Source organism: Podarcis gaigeae, assembly GCF_964106915.1.
Source record: "Podarcis gaigeae genome assembly, chromosome: 14".
NCBI classification, from domain to species: domain Eukaryota; kingdom Metazoa; phylum Chordata; class Lepidosauria; order Squamata; family Lacertidae; genus Podarcis; species Podarcis gaigeae.
This window is the reverse complement of record NC_139690.1, coordinates 25219398-25241649: the sequence shown is the minus strand read 5'-3', so window position 1 is coordinate 25241649 and position 22252 is coordinate 25219398. Positions and strand designations below refer to the sequence as shown.

Genomic DNA, 22252 nt, shown 5'->3' with positions numbered 1-22252 from the left:
AGTGTACCTGGGGTCGACACTGCCCAGTTACTGCTAAACCCCTCTGAGCTGAAGGAATATGCATTTCCAAACATGTGCATCATACATGCGTGCTTGTAAAGAAGCCAGAATTTATATCTTATTGATTGATTAAATTTATGTATATGCCACACTTCCTCCCCAAGGAGCCCAGGCTGGCAAACAAATGCACAATTTAAAAACAAGCAAACAAAAACTTGTAAAAAATGGTTACAAATATCCTAAAAACAATTACGCTGAAAAGTAGCTACAGTTGAAACATTCTAGAAAGCCATTAAAAACATTCTTCTATCCAATGTTCTCAGGGTTGCCAGGATCAGTATTCTTCTGCCCCCAGGAATGTTTGTTTTTTAATGGTTTTTCAATGATATGCATACAGTGGTACCTCGGGTTAAGTACTTAATTCGTTCCGGAGGTCCGTTCTTAACCTGAAACTGTTTTTAACCTGAAGCACCACTTTAGCTAATGGGAGCTCCCGCTGGTGCCACCACGCGATTTCTGTTCTCATCCTGAAGCAAAGTTCTTAACCCGAGGTACTATTTCTGGGTTAACGGAGTCTGTAACCTGAAGTGTATGTAACCCAAGGTACCACTGTATTGTAAAAAGTTACAAAATAGAAATTGAGTGTAACAAGAAATATAAAAATGAACAACAGGAATGTTTATAAATGTCTCCTGAAGGTTAATGATGATGGAGACAGGTACGCCTCTGTCAGGGAACTGCCATCGGAGAGTCAGGTGGTGGAAGGGCTCAAGGAGGCTAGGAGAGCCTCGGATGCGGAGGAAGGAACCAGTAGGGGGAGAGGGAGAGTTCCTGTAGAAACTCAATCGGAGGAAGGGCTCCAAGATGTTTCCAGTGAGAATAGCGGGGAGGGCTCAGGACCTCCGCTGGGGACGCCCACTCCGCGGAGGAAACTGTCATGCAGAGAATGCAGAAGAAGAGTTTCCGTCAAGGAACTCTTATGTTGGCGTAAATTCCGGAAACGCCCACTGACAGATTCTGCCAGCGATTGAGGTAGCCACGCACCCATGGCTCCTCGAACTGGGAAGGTTTAGGAACTGATGTGACGCTTGGAGGGCTTAAACGCTTACGCACGAGCAGCCCCCCTTTTCCCATTACAGCCTCATTAGGGAGGGCACTCTGCAACTGGGGAACCACCACTGAAAAGGCCCTGCCATGGGTCAGCACCAACCAGGCAGCCCTCAACAAGGCGTCATCTGCCAATTGTAGGTTCCAAAGATGGTTGATATTGGGGAATGCATTCCTTTGAATTTTTGGGTCCCAGGCCATTTGGGACTTTATATGCTAGAACTAACACCTTGCATTTGGCCTGGTAACTCATTGGCTGGGTGGTTCTCTCTGTGTATAATATGTGGAATAGCCCTTAGCCTCATTATTTTACTGCCCTTGTGGTCCACGTTTGTGGTCCAAATCTCAGCGTTTGCTCCTGGATATTGAGTCCGACTACTTGTCCAGCACTGAAGTTGGGATGCGAATGGGCGCCACTCAGCCTCATTTTATCCATCAACAAAGCATGAAATTGCACTAGGAATGCTGATAGTTTTCCCAACAACATAAGATCTGCTTTGGTGAAACAGTAATTTGTTGACTAATTAGGAAAGTAATTTTTCTAGGCTTCTTTTGGAGCTCAAGGGTTCCATGAGTGTGTGTTTGTTTCTGGTGGGTTGTTTTTTTTTAAGAGTATTCCTTCTCCCTCCCAACTTGGGTCTGGGTCTTTTCAGCACTGCAAGATAGCTGGCTTTCCATTCTTCGTCTTTTAGGCAGCAATATGCCTAAAAATCTTCTGTAGAAGGGTGTCCAGTCTTTTATTTTTCTATTCATTAACAATGATGGGTTGACCTACTCAGAGTAGATCCATTAAAATACAAAATGAACTCAGATGGGTCCAAATGGGTAAGAAATCAGGGGGTGGGAACCATAATGCATAATGAAACATGGAACCTGCTTTATTTTCTGGGTTTTGTTGGTTTGAAGTGGCAGCCATAGTCTTGCTCCCAAGATTGGCTGCAGATGGTTTCTGGTTTGGATGCAGGATGAGGAGGGAAATAGATGTGGCCATAGATAGGCTGGAGGTCAGGCCCCAGATCAAGCAGGCGAGGATCAAAGTGCCAGGGACAAGAGCGGAATCAGAGTCAGGCAGAAGGTCGAGTTCCAAAGTTGCAGGGAGAAGATTGATGGGGCCAGAAGAGCGTGCAAGGTCAAAGGCAGGCAGGGGTCACAATCTTGAGGAAGAGAAAGCAGAAGGGCAGGCAAAACCCCACCAAGTCAAGACAAGTGGCTCAGGCTGATAAGCAGGCTTTTTATTTTTAGGGTCTGATGTGTCCTCATTGGTTTGGGGAGTTGGCTGACGTTCTAGGTGGCCAACTCTACAGGCAGTCGAGAGGGTACTCTATTCCATAAGGCAGGGGTCGGGAAGCTGTGCAACGGGGGTCAAATGTGGCCCTCAACACCTTTCCATCTGGCCCTCAGAACTCTCCCCAGACCACCCCCCTGGCTTTGGCCAGTTGTACAGTACTTTGGTTTTCAAGAAGATCTTATGCACGTCTGGCTGAAAAGAAAAACTAACTAGGGAGCTGTTCAAGCTTATCAGAGCAGCAAACTTGTCGGCTTGTGAATGCTGAAGATTTAATTCATTCATCCTAAAGGAGGGCTGCAGAAACTAATTATGTGCCTATTTAACTGTAAACGCAAGACTTGCCTCCCCTTTTTGCTCGCTGATCTGTGCTGCCTTGTGATGATGCAGCTATGCGAGTGTGTGTCTTCCCCCAGGCTTTTCTGTCCCTTGCAGACCTCTCCTCTCTATCCCGAAACATTGGGGAAATAAGAAGCTGCCTTATCTGAGTCAGATCATTGACCATCTTGCAGAGGGTCTCCGGGATTTCAGACAGGTGTGTTTCTCCTACCTGGAGATGCCAGGGATTGAACCTGGGACCTTCTGCATTCAAAGCAGATGCTCTGACACTGAGCTAAGGCTTTTCCTCATGTTCATGAATGCTGTTATCTCTAGCCCCAAGGAAAGTGTATAGAGAAAGCAGAAGCTTAGGGTGCAGATACTGTCCTCCCTCTCCTAGTGTCCTAAACTTTTGTATGTCCTCCCCTGCCCAACCGAGGAAGAAGATAGGAAATAGAAGACCAAGTCAAAGTGTGATGCATGGAGGATGTCTTGCAAGTGAATCTCTTTGCTGTTTACATGGCACAGATATTCTTCCCAGATGTCTTTGCTTGCAATTTCTATGCTTTATTGTTCATGAGTGAAATTGTAAGAGACTGAACTCTTCTCTAAAACTGATCATTTTAAAATATTGCAGCACCAGCAAATGGGTGTAAATGTGTAAAAAAATGTGTAAAAAGAGTGGCTGGGAAAAGCCAGCTAGATGGGCAGGGGGATAAATAATAATAATTATTAATGTGTAGGGATTCTGACTGATGGGTATAGAGTACTTGTTATCAAACTCTCCACCTCCTATTTGAAATTGGGTCTCAGCGGACCACTTAATAAACTTTCTGTTGTTCTACAAATCAATGCACATATGTAATTCATATTTTAAAAGCATGTTTTCTGTAATACTGCCATCATAGGCAAATGCAGCACTGTGCTATGAAAATCATAGCCCAGATGTCAGAGCCTTGTTAGCCTGTTAGATAATACAGCCCTGGTCAAAATGACCTCCGTCTCTGTTGTCAGGGAAGAAAAGATGCAATTGAGTACAGGGCCAGGTACAGATGCCCTCAGGTCTGCCCAGGAAATGTTCAGTTTGCATTGGGAAAACTGCCAAATTTGACTGGTACTTGTGGGATATGTTTGGGAGAAGAAAAAGGCTGAAGAGTAAACCCTACACAAATCTGGAGTGGTGTCCCTAAGAAGGTTGGATGGTACCTTGTACATCTTTTGGCAACTCCGGCCTCCAAGCTGTTGCCAAATGTATTGCTCTGCTTTCCTTTGGACCACAACAGTGAGGCTGAGAGGGAGATCTTGTATTTTGAGCAGCCCAGGACCTCCAAACCCATTGTCCAGGCTTGCGCCCTGGGGAAGTCACTTCCGTGCTGCTAACACAGCACTTTGGCTTCACCCAGTTAAAGGCAAACCTATACCTTACATTTAAAACACATGGCTCCCCCCCCAAAAAAAAAATCCTGTGAACTATAGTTTGTGAAGGGTACTGGGAATTGTGCCTCTGTGAGGGGAATACTACAGTTCCCAAAATGTGTGTTAAATGTGCTGCCTTAAATGTGCAGTGTAGATCTGCCCTTCGAGATGCTAAGTGTGCTTCTACATTGTTTTAGTGTCCACGGTATTTCCAGACTGGTGCCCTCTTTCCACCAGGGAGGAGGATGGGGAGAAAACCAGAACAAGTTGGGTTCCACCACCACCTCTGGTGACCTCCTTGGTCCCATCTCCTTGCTAGCCCCATTAGGTGCAGTGGTTGCCAGCCACCACTTGGGTGGCGCATGGCCTCATGGAGACCTAGGCAAACTCGTTCTACTCAGGCCTACGACATCAGGCCAATCCAAATGTCAGTTAGATGTTGGGAGCACAACCATTCATCTGAATGGAGGTGGAACGGCTAAACTTTGGAATCTGGGCTTTCCATCCCAGGACTGTGAGGACCGGGGCTTTGTTTCCGTTCCCAGCCTGGCAAAAAAGAAAAGGGAGAAAAGGCTACAATTCTCATCCCAGTCCCACTAATTAAAGCCATACCTGACGTTTAAAGCATCCTGCTGAAAGAAAGGGAAGGGGGGAAAAACCCTCACCTCTTTTCCTGCAGTGCCTGATGTGAGTGTACCTTAACTCAGGCCTCACTTTGCTGGGCCTCACCCTCCCTCCTTTTTTCCCTTGGGTTTGACTTATGGGTCTTCTCTCTCTCTCTCTCTCTCTCTCTCTCTCTCTCTCTCTCTCTCTCTCTCTCATTTTGGGGTGTTGCTGTTTTTTGTGTGTGCTCTTGGAGCTATAACCGTTTCCTGTGCTCTGATTGCTTTCTTCCTTTGCTCACAGTCTCCCTGCAGCAGCGGGGATTGCGAGATAGGGAGGGGGAGGTTGTCTGTTTCCACCATTGACTTCTTGGAACCTGAACGGTGGTAGCAATTGAGAAATAATTGCGGGCGGTTGTGGGAACAAGGCATCATCACTGGGCTCAGTTTCACCGAGGCTCCATAAGGGTTGTTGCTCCAGCGTTTCGGTCATTATTCAGTATCGAAGCATGTGCAGGAAGGCCAAAGAAGCGTGTCGCTCATGTGTACACCCCGATAACCCGCTCAGACAGGGCAAAACTGGGTTATGCATGGCATTGAGAATGTGCCGAGAGGAAAGTTTTTCTGCCTTTCATAACTATTGGACATCCTATGAAGATGAACGTTGGAAGGAGGCAGAGAGAGCCACTGACTTGGATTTCTTGGACAAATTTTAGAGGAGAAGCCTGTCAAGGGTTTCTAGCAACGATAGCTATGCTCTGCTTCCATAGTTGGAGGTAGTAATGCATCTGAGTACCACTGGCTGGAAACCACAGCAGGGAGTGATCTTATGCTCTGGCTCTGCTTGCGAATTTCCTGCAGGCATCTGGTTGGCTTCTGTGAGAACAGGATAGCCGACTAGGTGGGCCATTGGCCTGATCCAGAAGGTTCTTCTCACACACTTACTGGATTAATTAACATTGACAGTGCAGGGGGTGTTATTTTGAGTCACATGGAACTTTTCTTTAAGCTTAGGTGCACTGTGGGTGGGTGGGTGTACAGTGGTACCTCGGTTAAGAACTTAATTCAATCCGGAGGTCCGTTCTTAACCTGAAACTGTTCTTAACCTGAGGTACCACTTTAGCTAATGGCGCCTCCTGCAGCCGCCGTGCTGCTGCCACGCAATTTCTGTTCTCATCCTGAAGCAAAGTTCTTAACTCAAGGTACTATTTCTGGGTTAGCGGAGTCTGTAACCTGAAGCATCTGTAACCCGAGGTACCACTGTATTTAAATACAGCCTTCTGTAACCTGGGGTCCTCCACGGGCCAAAAGCTTTTGGGATTTGTAGTCCAAAACATCTGAAGGGTACCAAGATGCAGAAGGCTGTTTTAAAAAGCATGCCAAGGTTTCTCTGGTAGCACTGAGCAAGAAAATGGGAAACCCTTCTTAATGGGATTACAAATTATCTGGCTCTGCTGGAATGATAATCTTTTCCAGCTCACCCCTGCCAACTGCCAATCTAAAGTGTGATAGAGGGTTGTTGTTTTTTTGTAAGATACGAGGAAAACCTCAGCTGTGAAATATGATGAGTCAGGGTTGTCTCCAGTGCTGACCATATCTGGAGAAGAAGAGGGAATTGGAGAGGTCAAAGGTCCGTTAATTTCAATAGGTCTATTAGTGTACAGTCTAAGGGGTTGCATCCAACTAACTCTCCATCTCACAGATTTCCTGTGATGTGTAGCTTTAAAAATGTACCCTTGCACGTTCAATGAACACATGGGATAGGGGAAGAAATGGATTGTGCCCAAAGTCCAGCTCCTTTGATTTAAAACATCCCACCCACTAAAGGAGGCCACAGAAAGCCAAAGGCCTAGTGGAAAAGAAATATTTTTGCCAGGCACTTAAAGGTATGTAATTAAAGTGCCATGCGAGCCTTTCTCGGGAGAGTATTCTGCAGGTGGAAAGCCATCACTAAAAAGACCGGATCTCATGTTGCCACCCTCTGAACTTCCTGTGGAGTGGACACACAGAGAAGGGACTCAGAAAACAATTGCAGGGTCCTAGTCAGTTCATAGGACTTGCCGATCAGAAGGTCGGTGGTTCAAATCCCCGCGACAGGGTGAGCTCCCGTTGCTCAGTCCCTGCTCCTGCCAACCTAGCAGTTCGAAAGCACGTCAAAGTGCAAGTAGATAAATAGGTACTGCTCCGGCGGGAAGGTAAATGGTGTTTTTGTGCGCTGCTCTGGTTTGCTAGAAGTGGCTTAGTCATGCTGGCCACATGACCCAGAAGCTGTACGCCTGCTCCCTCGGCCAATAAAGCCGAGATGAGCGCTGCAACCCCAGAGTCGGCCACGACTGGACCTAATGGTCAGGGGTCCCTTTACCCTTTACCTAATCAGTTCATATGGGTAGATGACATTCTTCTGAGCAGCCCAAAACAAAACAAAACAAAGCATGTGGTTTGAAGACTTTCAAGGTTCTGTTTGATCGGCTGTGTTCTCTCTCTCTCTCAAGTAGCCAGTGGCCAAAATTCTATGTTCCTTGGCCCAGCCTTTCCTTAGCACAACCTTTGCCAGCCTGGAGTCCTCCTGGTGTTTTAAACTACAACTCCCATCAATCCTCAGCTATGTTATCATCCATAAACACCGGAAGGGACCTCAGGATAGTGAAGGCAACCTTAGCATATTGAGAGATGGGTCTAACTTTGGAAGCCGGAGTGTGTGTGGCTCTGACCCTGCAGCTGCAGAAGAATGCTCAGATATCCTCTGGCATGTGTAGAGCCTTGCATGTTTTTGCCAGATCCCTCTCATAGGAAATAGCTACCCTGAAGCTCCCCGACAATGCTATTAAGTGGGAAGCTGTGAGCCTCCTACTCCTCTCTGTCCCTCCCCTTTCTCCTCTCTCCCCTCCCTCCCTCTCTTTTTAGTGCCTCATGGTCAGACGTCTCTCGACAGGCAGGTCACCAGTGCTGGCCCCATCCGAGTGGCGATCCATCTGCATTTGAACCATCTGCATTAATTTATATATATAGCTCAAAGCATCGGTCTTGGCTGGGCTTGATTTCCCCTGTGGCTTCCCTACCCAGCTGAATTGCTGTGGGCGTGCATTAGCCAGCCAGCCAGATGGTGGATTGTAGAGTCAGAGCAGGCTCACGGTTCTGTTGACACGAGCATTGTGCCTCCTGACAAAGGAGAGAGGGGCTGCCTGCAGTCTTCGCCTTTCCTTTCTTTAGTCTGATCGTGGCTGCCATTTTGGAATGCCTCAGCTCCTTGCAAACTGTGCCATGTGATTTTTTTTGCTCCTTCTCCATATACTTTTGAGATGGGGCAGCAAAGGTTGCTTTCTGCCTCTAGGCACCATGCAGCCTGGGCTTCAGCCCATGGGCTGCCCTCCGCTGCAAGTGTCGTGGTATAAACAAGTTAACTAAAGTGTCTCTGTGGGTCTCCTAGCAAGATATTATAGGTAAACTTTTGTTCAGATGGCCTTCATAAGAGTCATGCAGCCTTCTGGAACCACATGCTGGCCAGATGTTTTGGGCTACAGCTTTGGGAGTTGTCCAAAACATCTGGAGGGCACCAGCTTGGTGAAGGCTGTGGGAATGGAATTTTTGTTGTTGCTGTTGCTTGCATGGATTAACAAAGCAAGTTACTGTCATTGTTTACTTAAAAAAAAACAATGTTCTTGGTGTTTTTTTGAAAATAACGCCTCACCCTTACCAAAAGAAATATTGAGGTATGTGGTGAAAATACAGCATAAGAATACCCAGCAGTTTAAAGTGCATACCCTCCAACATTCCTCAGATGAAAATAAGGATATTTCTCACTCCCCAAAACTGACCTTCCTTGACCCCCTATTTTTATACTCTCCAACATTTCTCCAGTGAAAATAGGGACATATTATTATTATTATTATTATTACCCTGCTCATTGGCCTGGGTTGCCCAGACACTCTGGGCGGCTTCCAATATATATAAAAACATAAGAAAACATTAAGCGTTAAAAAAACTTCCCTGTTGTATAGGTTGTGTTGTTACTTATCTCCTTGGCTCGGGGGTCGCATAACTCCATACACTGCAACATTTCTCTGATGAAAATAGGGATGTCCTACCATACCTGTCAACATTTCTCCAATAAAAATAGGGACGTCCTAAGGAAAAGTGGGACATTCTGGGATCAAATCAGAATCTGGAACGGCTTCTGTAAATCTGGGACTGTCCCTGCGAAATAGGGACACTTGGAGGGTCTGAAAGTGTAGACTATGACTTAACCTAGAGCAACCCAAAAAGTCTGGCTGTCTGGGAAAGTTTAGCATTTTTTTTCTTATTCATGCAAAACCAGTCAGTTGTAAATAAGGCTTTGTGTCTCGGTCCTTTTGTTAGTCATATTTTGTTGGCCAGTTTCTCTTATTAGGGCCAGTTGTCAAGCTTTATTAAGCCAATTTGATAAGGATGCTCCTTGCAAGTCTTTTCAAAATTGGGCTATAACAAGTCCAGCTGCTAACAATGGAGAACCAATAGGAGATTTAAGTGAAGTCATCTGTATTCTGACCCTGAAATATATTCAGTAAAGCTAACTCTGGGAACTGAATGATTTGTTGACCGATGATATTACCGGTACATCTCTCTAAAAAAACTGTCCTCAACACAATGCCTCCACATCCTTTGCTGACTATACATTTGCTGGAAGAACTTCTTTTCAACTGGAGGTTCCTCACTACCAAATAGATATGTAAGCCTCTAGTGCATGGGTAGGCAAACTAAGGCCCGGGGGTGTGTGGATCCGGCCCAATTGCCTTCTCAATCCGGCCCGCGGACGGTCCGGGAATCAGTGTGTTTTTACATGAGTAGAATGTGTCCTTTTATTTAAAATGCACCTCTGGGTTATTTGTGGGGCATAGGAATTTGTTCATTCCCCCCCTCAAAAAATATAGTCCAGCCCCCCACAAGGTCTGAGGGACAGTGGACTGACCCCCTGCTGAAAAGGTTTGCTGACCCCTGCTCTAGTGAGGTGTAGCTCATTTCCATAAGCATGATGTTGTGTGAGGCAAGCAATTTGCACCAGAGGTTCCCTGCAGAATGGATATGAGGACCCCATTCCCTGCCCCCTATAAACCATCCCATGGAAAAATCACAGCGAAGTTCAAATGTAGAGCAGTCTCCTTTACATGCTTTTGAAATCTGCCTTAGTTGGAAGAGGGGGGGTGCCAAATTAACAGAGGGGGCGCTAACACACTGGGCAGCTAACTGCTGCTCTTTGTTTTTGGTGGGGTTGTGAGATTTGACCACTGGCTTAAAGTATATGCAGCCTGGCTTAATTTAGCATCTAGGCAAAAGGCTTGTTCCAGTAGTTACAGCAGCGACGCTGATGATTTAATAGTCTATGACATATTCCATCCAAAGCACTCCCAACCGAAGATCAGGAATGGGTTGGTTTCAAAAGTCATATTTCACAGAAGCACAGACCAGAGAGAGATCAGTGAAAACATCAAAATGCATTTACCATCATAACAGCTGAGCTTGCATGCTGGAGAGCTACGAAACCTCTTCGTTCAGGCAGACCAGGATTTGGCCATCGGCCAACCGAAGCATAAGGCAGCCAGCACAGGCGGAAGAGGGAACTTCTAGTGACAAGCTATTTTCAACCAACAGGGCTTTCCCCAGTGAATAAATAGAACAGGATGCCCTCCCCCTCCCCCAATGTATGGAGTCATATGACCTATTTCCAGGGATATGCTGTATATTCTGAGAAACAGCTGATTCAACCTCCCTTGAATTTTTGCCAGCAAAATGCAGGAGCAGTTACAGGTGCCAAAGAGAGTGGATAGGCACAGTTTAGCTACGAGAAAGTAATTGCAGCTCTTCGTAGAGGGAGAAAGCAAGAAATACTTAACCTGTAGAAAATAAGATTAGCAATATCGGGAGATGTTGGATTACATATTCTCCCTCTTAATATAATTCAGTGGACCAGGCCATGGGAGGAGAACCTCAGGCCCTCAAGGTTCTCTGTCTGGCCCTTGGAATCTTCCCAGCCACACACCTATGAATGGAATCATAGAATTGGAAGGGACCCTGAGGATAATCTAGTTCAACCCCCTTCAATGCAGGACTATGCAGCTGCACCATATGGGAATCGAACCTGCAACCTTTGTGTTATCAGCACCACGCCCTTATCAAGTGAGCTATCTTGAAGAATCTGGCAATTTCCTGTTCTTGTTTAATGTAGCTGTTAAATCCAGCTTTTGGCTTTAAATGCAAACTGGACTGAATTTCTCTTCCATCCCTATTGCCCCTCAGTAGACCTGTTTCGCATCCCCCTTTCCTAGTATGAGTCACTGAACTCTGGGGGATATAGAGGGGAGGGGAGCATTGGTGTAGCAGGGGCGGGGTAGCTGCCCCCGCAACAAGTAAATACATAAAAATACTTAACTAACTGACCAATTGAATCACATTGGTTCTGCCCCCCTTAACATAAAGCCTGCCCTCCCCCAAACAAATCCTGGCTATGCCCATGGAGGGGGAAGGTGGAACACCTGCTTTGCATTCCTGGTTCTATTCCTTTGGTGCCTCCAGGTATTTTCAATTTTTTTATTTCTGTATTTCTGTATTTTTATATTTCTTTATTTCTTTATTTATTACACTACCCTTCATCCGTAGACCTTAGGGCAGTTCATGACATAGAGTAGGACTGACAAAGGCTCCCACCTGAAAAGTCACTGCCGGTCCGTGTTGATAGTACTGAGCTAAGTTGACTCTGAACAGGCTTGACTGCCCTCTCTGTATGTCCCACCAACCTTATTCTTTGCCTTGCCCCATCGGTCTGTTGCCTTGGCCCAACCTGTTCTCAGCAAAACTCCCAACCCTGCCAAGGTCCCCTGTACCCTTTTCCCACTTGACCTTGTGGGCAGGGGGTGGGGGTGGGCAGACCCTTCCGGTATATGACAGCACCCACCTCCTATGAAATACAGTCGAACCAAACCCTAGTCTTTATTGGAGGCAGAACAGAACAAAGATGACGTCTGCGATTGTCGAGGGGAAAAAAAGGAAGGCAATTAACTCTGGCGACGCCATTGGCTGTTTGCCTGATGAAAATGGCACCTTGCCCGAGCCTTCTATAAATCACAGGTTCCATTTGGGAAGGAGCTTTCCGTGGTAATTAATGAGCCAGTATGAAGACATTAAATGTGGAGTGTGCGGTGATAGACTGGCTTGTCATTCATCGGTGTGTCATCTTCCTCTTACTTGGATATCCACCAAAGAACAAAGGGCAAAATCCTTGTAGACCCCGGAGCAAGGCTGCTATCTCTGATAGCAGCGAACGAAGCAATTCTTGGAAAATAACAAAGCTGGGTTAGACATTTAGTGAACTAATTGCAAGGATGCCTTCGCAAACGCATTCTGAAAGCTTGCGGTCTATTATTGGAAATGATTGCTTTGTGGACTTGTGAGGATTGACAATGTAAAGTTAATTTCCCCCTCCCATATAAAATTCATTAGGCTTGATTGGGAACCAGGAAAGGTTTTGATGGTGTTATCGACGGGCATGTGCGAAATTAAATGGGTCTTTCCTGGAGGTGCCGTGCCTTGTAATCGCTATGGAAACCTTTGCCAGCCTGGTGCCCTTTGGATATTTGGGGCTGCAAATCCCATTGGGTCCAGTCAACAAGAAGTTGTGGGAATCAGGTCTACACTGATGGGCAGCACCTCTCTAAAGTTTAACAAATTCAAGAGCCACAGCTCTGTGGCAGAGCATATGCTTTGTATGCAGAAGGTCCCGGGTTCAAAACCTGGCATCTCTAGTTGGGCTGGGAGAGACCCTGGGGAGCCACCGATACTGAGCTAGATGGAGCAAAGGTAAGACTTGGAATAAGGTATCTTCCCATGTTCCTAATCTAATATCAGAATAAGAGCCTGGTTCATCAGACCAGTGACCCACCTAGTCCTGTTTTTAGTAAGGTTGTCTGTTGACTGATAACACTGCTTGATTAATTTTGTTGGGGTGGTATTGTTAATGGGATTCATTGTAAACTGCCTTCAGGTGCTTTTGTAACAGATAAAGGTAAAGGGACCCCTGACCATTAGGCCCAGTCATGACCGACTCTGGGGTTGCGACGCTCATCTTGCTTTATTGGCCAAGGGAGCCAGCATACAGCTTCCGGGTCATGTGGCCAGCATGACTAAGCCGCTTCTGGTGAACCAGAGCAGCGCACAGAAACACCCTTTACCTTCCTGCCAGAGCGGTACCTATTTATCTACTTGCACTTTGACGTGCTTTCGAACTGCTAGGTTGGCAGGAGCAGGGACCGAGCAACAGGAGCTCACCCCATCGTGGGGATTCGAACCGCCGATAGGTGATGATATATAAATATTTCAATAAATATGCTCGTATTATAAAAATGGCAAAAGCAGTTGGGGTGTGTGCGGGAATAGAGCCTTTTAAGCTTGTTTTGCTCAGGTCATGGACCTCGTCTTGATGATGTTGAAGAAGATGGAGAAATGTTAGCATTTCAACCCCTCTTGGAAAACATGCAAAGGCATGTTTTCTTTGCATGGAAGGACAAAGAACAGCAAAAGGAGCCTAGATGGCTTTAAAAAAATAAAATCCCGCCATTTTATTATATTCAAATCCTTTTCTCTTCCCTTTCAGCACTAGGGAGTCCGGCCTGCCCCCTCCCCCTATTCCTCGGACTCTGGGAGAATAAATGGGCGGCGCTGTCGTTCACACTTGGCTACGCATAGAGAAGGGAGTATTCAGAGCCAGGCTTTGGGGTCTGGCAGTGGCAGCTTTGGACAATAGCATCATTAGACACGGAGAGCGAGTCTCCAGTTTGCCGCCACTGAGCTTCCCTGAATAGCCAGCAGCCCCTTGTTCTGGGAGTGGAGCCTTTTGGTGGGGGGAGGGGGTTGAGTGATGGAGGAGAGGGTCTTTTTTATCAAAGGGGGGGGGTGCAAAAGGAAGATACAATGTCACTTTCTGAATGCCCTCAAAGCTTTGTAAAAACCATTGGGATTGTCAATGCAGAGGGTCGCAGAAGGAAGAAGACAAAGCCTCTCTGCTCCCTTCTCCTCCGTCCCCAAACTCTTTCCCTCCCTTTCATCTCCCAACTGCTTTCACATCCTAAGGTTCCAGAGTGTGAAGGGGGGGGGGACTGTATTAAATCACTTCTTCCCCCACCTTCCTCCGATAAGGGGTGCGTACAAACCATATATTTAAAGTACATTACCCCCCAGGATTGCTTTTGAATTCTGGTGCTGGAGGAGACCCTTGAGAGTCCCATGGACTGCAAGAAGATCAAACCTCTCAATTCTTAAGGAAATCAGCCCTGAGTGCTCACTGGAAGGACAGATCTTGAAGCTGAGGCTCCAATACTTTGGCCACCTCATGAGAAGAAAAGACTCCCTGGAAAAGACCCTGATGTTGGGAAAGATTGAGGGCACAAGGAGAAGGGGACGACAGAGGACGAGATGGTTGGACAGTGTTCTCGCAGCTACCAACATGAGTTTGACCAAACTGCGGGAGGCAGTGGAAGACAGAAGTGCCTGGCGTGCTCTGGTCCATGGGGTCACGAAGAGTCGGACACAACTAAACGACTAAACAACAACAACCCCCCAGGATAATCCAGGGGACCGTAATTCACCCCTAAGAGAGCTACAGCTCCCAGCACCCTTAGCAAACTAAAGTTCTTGGGATTCTTGAGTGGGTGTGCTTTGCCTGAAGCTCTGGAGAGCCACTGCCAGTCAGTGTAAACAATACTGAGCTTGATGTATAAGGCAGTCAATGTCCAGACTCTCCATAGCTTCGGTTGACCTTGTGGCTCAGGCTGCAAGATTCATGGCATGGCCGGCTCTACCGTTAGGCAGACTGAGGCAGTCACCTCATGTGACAGAAACTGGGGTTGGGGCAGCACTCTTCTCCAACCAGCCATTCCTCTTGACCCCCGATCATGCTTGTCTATTGGAGATCAGAGCTATGCGGGCCTGTCATGGACCCTCTTGGGCCACATTCGCACCATGCATTTCAAGCTCTATGATGCCACTTTAAATAGTCATGGCTTCCCCCCAAAGAATTCTGGGAGCTGTGGTTTATTAAGGGTGCTGAGAGTTGTGAGAAGACACTTATTCCACTCACAGATCTTCAATTCCCTAAGTGGTTTGACAGTTCAATCTCTCTATATGAGGAACTTTGGGAATTGTAGCCCTGTGAAGGGATTAGAGGTCGACTAAATGCTCTCATCATCCATAACAAGGTGCACCTCCCAGGATTCTTTGGGGGAAGCCATGGCTGTTAAAAATGGTGTCAGAGTGCTTTGAACATATGCTGTGATAGCGGCCTAAATTAGCCTCCTGACTTCTGGTGCTTTGAAGGGATGTTATCAACGCTGACAGGGTTTGGAAACAAGATTCAGTGGTTTATTCAGTCAGGGGACGCCATTTTATCTGTTGCCTCAGGTGGCTAAATGTACTGGGCCAGCCCTGGTTCATGCTGTTATAATGTGTGTGTTTGTGGAGGTGTGTGTGTGTGGAGGGGGTAAGCCTGGCATTTTGCTATTTGAACTCAGGTCAGTTGAGGGGTGAGTCTTGTTGAGTGTGAGAATGCCAACAATTTAAGGAGCCTAATGGACTCTGGAGGTTGTGTTTCGCATCTTCTACTTTCAAGCATGTGTTTGAAAGGCTCCCATGTCTCTTTAATTGGCATGTTGTATAATGACATGTATAATGTATAATGTATAATGCCAACCTAGCAGTTCGAAAGCACCCCCGGGTGCAAGTAGATAAATAGGGACCGCTTACCGGCGGGAAGGTAAACGGCGTTTCCGTGTGCAGCTCTGGCTCGCCAGAGCAGCGATGTCACGCTGGCCACGTGACCCGGAAGTGTCTTCGGACAGCGCTGGCCCCTGGCCTCTTGAGTGAGATGGGCGCACAACCCCAGAGTCTGGCAAGACTGGCCCGTATGGGCAGGGGTACCTTTACCTTTACCTTTATAATGACGCCTTCTGCAGAAAGGGGTTTCTCCACACACAAACACCCCTGACCAATTCTGCCATCTGGAAGGATTCCAGAGCAAATGATGCTCAGCCTCTGATCTTATAATGCTGCTAATTTAATACGACTGCAGACAAAAGTTTCCCTCCACTCGCCCTACCCCACCCTCTACAGGAAGGCTGCATTCTCATGAACCATGAATGGCCAAGGGAGTCAGAGAGAGAGAGAACACACCTTTCTCCTTTGCTGTTCACACACAACTATTAAACATGACATTAATTCTGCTGCATTTTCCAGGGTCCCCTTGGCTTCCTTGGTGGAAGAAAGGTGGAATATTACTGAAAATAGGGCTCCCTGGACAGTAACGGGATTTACGGGAAGGCAGAAATGATGCCCGGGATAGGGGTGGGGCATGGGATTTCTGAAATGTGGTGCTTTGTCCTGGATCTTAGGCAAGTCAATCGAAAAATGTTGGGTTTTTTGGCTCTACAACTTTCGGGGTGTCCTGGTTTTTACTTTTTGAAATATGGCAACCCTACTGAAAAAGGTGTAAGTAAGTCAGTCAGTCAGTAAGTAAGTAAGTAAATAAATGCATAAATAAGACATTTATACTCCTCTTTTTGAGGAGGTTGTAATCATGAGAGCCAGCATGGCATCACAGTTAAAGTGTTGGACCACAGCCTGGGAGACCAGGGTTTGAATTCCCACTCAGCCATGAAGCTCACTGGGTGAACTTGGGTCAGTCACTGTCTCTCATCCTAACCTACCTCACAGGGTTGTTGTGAGGATATGATGGGTTGGAGGAGAACCACGAGCTCCTTGGAGGAAAAGGTGGCCCAGAAATGTAAGAAATAATAAACCAAAATAAAAATGGTTCAAATTGGTCTGAGCCACAAGCACGTGTTTGCAGCCACAGCACAAAGTTAATGGCTGAACATTTTGGTGAACCTGGATGTAAGATCAGATCAGTGTCCCCCAATCTGGTGCCCTCAAAACTATTTTAGACTACAGCTTCCATCGGCCCCATGGGAGTTGTAGTCCAAAACATCTGGAGGGCATCAGATTGGGGGATGCTGGACTAGATAGACTAAGGGTAGCCAATTTGGTGCTCTCCAGATGTTGATGGACTCCCCAACTCCCATCAGCCCCAGCAGCCAGCATGGCCGATGGTCACAGGATGATGAGAGAGTACCATATTAGCTACCCAAAGATAGACCTTTGTTCTCAGCAACTATGACGGTTCTTACATTCAATATCCGTGGTTTTCAAATTGTGTTTCAGAGGACCCTCAGGGAAGGTAATTAATGGTTGGGCAAGCTTCCTTGAGAGGTATATTCTCCTTCACAGACAGTCTTCTACTGGGCTGCATGCTGGCAAGGGGGTGTTGTCAGATGCCCTCTCAATTAATGAAAAGTGATTATGAAATCAATGGTCAGAGGCTGCAATGCCTTTGAATACCAGTTGCTGGAGACTACAGGAGGGGAGAGGGCACTTGTTCTCACGTCTTGCTTGCGGGTTTCCTACAGGCCACTGTGAGAACAGGATGCTGGACTAGACAGGCCATTGGCCTGATCCAGCAGGTGTTTCTTATGTCCTATGTTGTGAGGGTGCCTAGTGCCCCTGGGGGACTTAAAGGGTCACTTAGCCCAGAGTCCCCTGTAACCTGGTGTCAGCTCTGTCTCTTCATCCCTCCTCTGCTGCACACACACACACACCACTTTTCGTTGCTTGCAGTTGATCCCAGGGCCTGTGCTTTAATGATCCTAACAGGCCTTGGATTTACTGTGACACATTGAGTTAATGTTTCCCTTTCCCCACACCAAATCGAGGCCAGCCTCCTCCTTATCGCTAATGCTCCGCTGAGCGAAAACGGATTGCCTCCTAATGGCTTCAATTTAGTTTTTCGTGGAGTAAAGAAAATTTTATTCAATACCTGTTTTCATCTTTATTATATCAGATTTGCCGCCGCTGTCATCAGGCTCATGAGCTGGCTTGTGGTTCGATTAAGGGGGATCCGACCAAGCTGTTTGCCTGAATAAACCTCTCATGAATATGGATGGAGCTGTGACCTGGCCCTTAAACGGGAGAGGATAGAAGGGTTTATTGCTCTGTTTGTAAGCCTTTGCATTGGTAGTGAAGGAAACCAGTCCTCCGGAACCCACTGATATGCTCAGTGATCAGAAAGCACTGGGCACCGTGTATGCCAGCAGCAGTTAAGATCCTAGGAAGACTCTTCTGGATCAGACCAATGCTACACCAGCATCCTGTTCTCACAGTGGACACCCAGATGCCTGTAGGAAACCTTCAAGCAGGACCTGAGCACAAGAGCCCTCTCCCCTCCTTTTGGTTTGCAGCAACTGGTATTCAAGAGCATAGCTGCCTCCAACCATGGAAGCAAAGCACACCCATCTTGGCTAGTAGCCATTGATTTGCCTCTCCCCTGTTTGACAGACATTGCGTGCGTTACGTTTATGGTGTGGAAAGAGAACCACACAAGGTAGCATTTCTGTGGTATGATCTTGAATTGGTTTAACCTTTGGGTCAGCTCCAATCCAAGCGGTGACGCTGTTTGTTAAGCCACAGAGCCTAGGACTTGCCAATCAGAAGGTCGGCGGTTCGAATCCCTGCAACGGGGTGAGCTCCCGTTGCTCGGCCCCTGCTCCTGCCAACCTAGCAGTTCGAAAGCACCTCAAAGTGCAAGTAGATAAATAGGTACCGCTCTGGCAGGAAGGTAAACGGCATTTCCGTGCGCTGCTCTGGTTCGCCAGAAGCGGCTTAGGCATGCTGGCCACAAGACCTGGAAGCTGTACGCCGGCTCCCTTGGCCAATAAAGAGAGATGAGCGCCGCAACCCCAGAGTCGGTCACAACTGGACCTAATGGTCAGAGGTACCTTTACCTTCTCCAATCTGGTGCCCTCAGGATGTTTTGAACTATAGTTTCCATCAGCTCCTGCAGTCCAAAGCCTCTGAAGAGTGTCAGCTTGAGGAAGGCTACTTTCATTGATCAATCAGTGGAGAAGTCCATAGCTCAGCGGAAGAGCATCTGGAGGAGGTCCCAGGTTCAATCTCCAGTCGCATCTCTAGGTAGGGCTGGGAGAGGCTGTGCGTCCAAAATGCTGGAGAGTCTATGCTTCTAGTCAGTGTAGACAACCCTGAGCTAGATGGGCTCAGTATAAGGCAGCTTCCTATGTTCCTGAGAATTTAAATGGAGATGTGAGCAATTAGCGAACACCATTGTTTTGGCTTGTTTCCAGTGCATTTCTGGCACAGCCATATTGGAAATCTCACGGTAACGGCATTGATGGGACCACCACCCACCCGCCATTCAGAATCTACCAGCGGTGGTTTGCTGCTGGAGCCTGGGGCTGAGCTGCAAGACAGTTGCTCACAACGGCTGCCTTTGCAGTTGTAAATAAAGTTTGCCAAATCCGCGTTTTAAAAACAAGGAGAAGAACATTTTGTAGCATGGGGCATGACTTATTTATTTGAAAACACAAATTCTCAAAAACAAAACACCAAATCACTTCGGCGAGGGTTGTGGTCTTTCCCCCTGCATCCGACACAAAACTGTGCTTTAAAGCCACATTATAGGGTCACTGTAGAGCCTTATTTTACTTAACACCCTCATCAATGAATTATTTATGCCCTCCCGATGTTTTATTCATGATAAATATTAATACCAGTGTCTTTAAGAGGAGAGGTTATTGCTGCAATTTTACCTGGAAGAGATGATATTATTGAAATAAAGTGACAGAGACCCCATTTCTTCACTCGGGGGCTGTTTTTGTTGACAAAGCTCTCCTTCCGGTTAACCCTTTGCCAACTGGAGGACCTCTATCCTGGGGATTCCTAGAGAGCAGTTATGCCTTCTGAACCTGCATGGTTTGGGGGTGGTTGAGGTTTGTTTTTGTTTTGCTTTGGTCCCTGCAAATCATTAGGGGGGGGGGGCTTTTTCTGGCATGCCTGCTTTGTGTTTGGACCTGGAGTCAGACCATTTAGTTAATGGAAGTCTTTAAGCTCTGTGATGGTTATTCATTCCTCATATGAATATAACTAATAGCAGTGGTGTTCAATCTTCTAGTGGTGTTCAGTGTTCTAGGGTGTCAACACAATTAACATGGGGCATCATTTGGGGCCCTTGTGTTACCCTGCTTGAATATGAATGGGGTCCTTATCAAGGACACACTCAGCCCCAACGGCCCTTGCTCAGAGATACAGCATCTCTGCTTTGCATGCAAAAGGTCCCAGATTCAGTCCCCAGCATCTCCAGGCAGAGCTAGGTGACAACCCAGCCTGAGAGCTGCTGCCAGCCCGTGTAGACAATACAGAGCTAGAGGGACTCAGAGTAAGGCAGTTTCCTAGGTTCCATTCCTAAACTTCCATTCGCAAAGCCCTGAGCAGCTTCCATGCAACTCTGGGGTTACCCAAACAATTCAGAAATCATTGCTAGGGGCTCTAACCCAGAAAACACTTCGCCGAAATGTGTAGCACAATGGAAAAAAGCTTGAGGATAAAACTATGTCCTGGCAGATCAGTTCCAGCTACCCTTACAACTTAGACTGTAGAATTTAACAAAAACATTTACTAAGAGCACTGCTAAAAATAGAGTGATGTTTCTTATGAGCCTCGCTATTGTATAATTGTAATGAGCACTAATACAATAAGTATGTTCCGATTCTACCTCCACTTTGGTTGGTTGCTGCTCAAAGCCCTTTTCTTAGCACAATAAAATGTAATTAGTGCTCAAGAAGCTTACATAATTTAATAAAATGCTCTCAGATGGCATTAAAATCCAGTTGAAACCAGGGTTTTTTGGTTTTTTCCCCCTGTTGTTAAAAGACGGAGAAGAACAACGGTGGATCCCTTAAAAGCACAATCAGCATGTTGTATTTTCTAAACCCTCCCTATTTAGTGAGCTGAAGCTTATGACAGAGGGGCGTGAGAGGAGGGTGATATGGCCCATGTTTAATGTATGAAGCGGAATAAGAAGTCTCCCATCTGTCGGAGCCCAATGGGAGTCTGGAGATGAATGATGGATCCTTCCTGACATGTCTTTGGTTCTTTCCCTTAAAGAGATGCACATGTATTATCTTTGATGTGTGTTGAAGGAAGGAGATTGAGGTGTGTGTGTGTGTTAATGTGCAGCCAGGAGGCATTTTGTGTTAAGGGGAGGCTGGCAGGGGGGGCGAGGTTAAAGCACAGTTTAAAGATGGGCTTTTTGTTTCGGAGTTACGAGCATGGATGAAAATATCATGGAAAAGGATATTGTGGAGTTGGAAAAGGTTCAGGAAAAAGAGCAACCAGAATGATCAAGGAGATGGAGTGACTTCACTATGAGGTTGCAATGTTTGGGGCTTTTCAGCTTAGGGGAAAATTGAGCAACAGGAGACATCATAGTGATGCATGAATTGATGTGTGGTATAGAGAAAGTGGATAGAAACCAGTTTCTCTCATCATACTTAAACTTGAAGCTCAATGTTGAAGGACTGAGAGCAAACAAAATAACTCATTTGCACAGCACGTTGTTAAACTGTGGAACTCACTCCCGCAGTAGGCCATAATGGCCACTAACTTGGAACAGCTTTAAATGAGGATTAGACAAATTCCTGGAGGAGGAAAGGGCTATTGATGGCTGCTAGCCATGATTGCTACGCTCTTCCTCCATGGTTGGAGGCAGTAATGCTTCTGCGAATCACAAGAGGTGAAATTGCTCTTGTGATTGATTCTTGCTTTCTGGCTTCTCACTGTTGGGCCACTGTGAGAACAGGTTGCTGGCCTAAATGGGCCATTGGCCTCATCCAGCAGGCTCTTTGTATGTTCCATGTCCTGGCCCCAGAGCAGGAATATTCCTGAGAATCCCCATAGTAGGAATCCCTGAGGAGATTTAGCTGTTGGTAACATCTGGAAGGCAGCAGCTTGGCAAAGATGGACATAGGCTTCATTTTTTGGAGTCTTGGGTTGCTCTTGACAGTAGCTGCGCCAGAATTTGAAATACAGAATTAACTATCAGTTTGCATTTCTTAGTGCAGAGAGTATTGATCTGATTCGTAGAGATCTTTCCTGTTCTACTTAATTCAAGAGGCTTCTGGAAGCTTCTCTGTGTGAAGGAAACAAGCAGAAGGTTCATTACATTTGGGTTATTCCTTCAGAGAAGCTGAGTAAAGCTGGCTTAAATTGGTTCTGTTATCTGTTTCAGTCAAGGTCATGCTGACTATAAAAATAGGTCCAGAAGGAGCCTAGGTTTCACTTTCTCTTTCTATCTCTCTTCCTTCTGGTATGGTGTTCTGTAAGTGGTTAGAGTTAAGGTTTAGACTTATTATGTTACTGTAAGTTGAAGTTAAATCTGCTGCAACTGGATTTCTTATGGACAGTGCCAATCCTGAATGTATTGGATTTGTGACCATTCTGCCCATTTGCCTTCAGTAGCAGTAAAGGTCTGCTGGATGAAATACAATTGCCTCTGATCTATTTTTTGGGAATCCTACAAAGTTTTTACTTTGCTAACTACACATTGGAGTTCTGCTCTGGATCAATATTGAGTAGAATTCCACGACATTTTCCCCCACAT

General features: G+C 46.5%; 1 protein-coding gene and 1 long non-coding RNA gene across 2 annotated transcripts in view; both read left to right on the top strand.

Annotated features, from left to right (window-relative positions):
• The window catches only part of LOC310831985, a 372207-nt gene that overhangs the window by 155480 nt on the left and 194475 nt on the right, over positions 1 to 22252 (top strand). The gene's annotated exons all lie outside the window — the stretch shown is intronic.
• IGDCC3 (immunoglobulin superfamily DCC subclass member 3) overlaps positions 1 to 22252 on the top strand; it is a 111087-nt gene that overhangs the window by 43126 nt on the left and 45709 nt on the right. The window lies entirely within an intron of this gene.